Below are 1,409 nucleotides of genomic sequence, written 5' to 3' on the forward strand. Positions count from 1 at the left end.
CTTGAAAGGGAAAAATAATTTGATACCTGCCCAGGTTCTCTTAATTTTAATTTTGTTTTGATTATATTGTTTTCATAGCCTATGTAGTTCCATTTCCTAAAATACTTGGTTATCTTTTGATTAAAAGCCAGCTATAGGGTATACTCAGACTGGGATAAGTTGGAAGTCAGTCCTAAGAAAGGGCTCTTATATTTGACAGTGTTTGTTGTGTTTTCGTTCTGGCAATGGATTTACGACAAATTGAATGATGGAATACAATCGAAAGTTTATAAACTTTGAATGCACACTTCCTCTCTCTCTCTCTCTCTCTCTCTCTCTCCTTATTTATTACATTCACGATTTTCTATCAATGATAACTCTGTATGGCATCGGTAACTGTTGTGGCCTGAACGTGGAAAAAATTTCAAAACCAATCCTCAACTCAGGTCACATACCATCAGAGTAAATGGGACAAATGGAAGAAATACATAAGATTGGTACCCATTACCTTTTACTTATTTACATAGACAAAAGCATCAATTCTTTTATTATCCTGGGTAATTTAAGGTATACTTTTAAAAACCTCTTGGATATGATACGTTCTAATTCAGCTTGGTAAAGCTATTAAGCTCATTATCTTAGGTAACAATTTCATAAGATATCTTAGCACCATAGGTAGGTGATTTGGGTGTATGATATTTTTCATCTAATAACAAAAGAAGCTTAAAATAATATATCAATCTAGAATGCCTCTTGAATTCTGATGGGTTGATTCACCAGTTAGTGACCCGTGTACTTACTTACATGTGCAATTTTCTCTTTCTCACTGTCTCTCAGCATTCTGAGATATACAGATATTGCTTTTAGTTTTCTGTAAAAAAAAAAAAAAAAAAAAACTATTGTGACAGCTTTGTCTGTCCGTAACGCACTTTTTCTGTCCGCCCTCAAATCTCAAAAACTACTGAGGTCACAGAGCTGCAAATTGGTATGTTGATCATCCACCCTCCAATCATCAAACATACCAAATTGCAAACCTCTAGCCTCAGTAGTTTTTATTTTATTTAAGGTTAAAATTAGCCTTAGCCATGATCGTGCGTCTGGTACGATATAGGAACCAACAACAAAGGCCACCACCGGACCTTGCCTGAGTTGCATGGGCTGCGCTGTTTGTTATTTTGGTACTTTATGTATGTTTTTTCTTACCTTTCATGGGGTGAGTGGTGATTTTTACCATTTGGATCACATGGGCAGGGAAATGTATGTTACTGGTTAGTGTGTTTTGCTAATTATTGTATTTCATGGGATATAAACTGACTCTCATTACGATTTCGATCGGTGGTGCGAGCTGTTCTGCTTCAGATTTTATGTTGTCTTTGGTTTAAAATGTAAGATTTTAGAAACTTCTATTTCCATTTGGGCGATATGGAAGT

The sequence above is a fragment of the Macrobrachium rosenbergii genome, chromosome 3 (assembly GCF_040412425.1).
Source record: "Macrobrachium rosenbergii isolate ZJJX-2024 chromosome 3, ASM4041242v1, whole genome shotgun sequence".
Taxonomy (NCBI): domain Eukaryota; kingdom Metazoa; phylum Arthropoda; class Malacostraca; order Decapoda; family Palaemonidae; genus Macrobrachium; species Macrobrachium rosenbergii.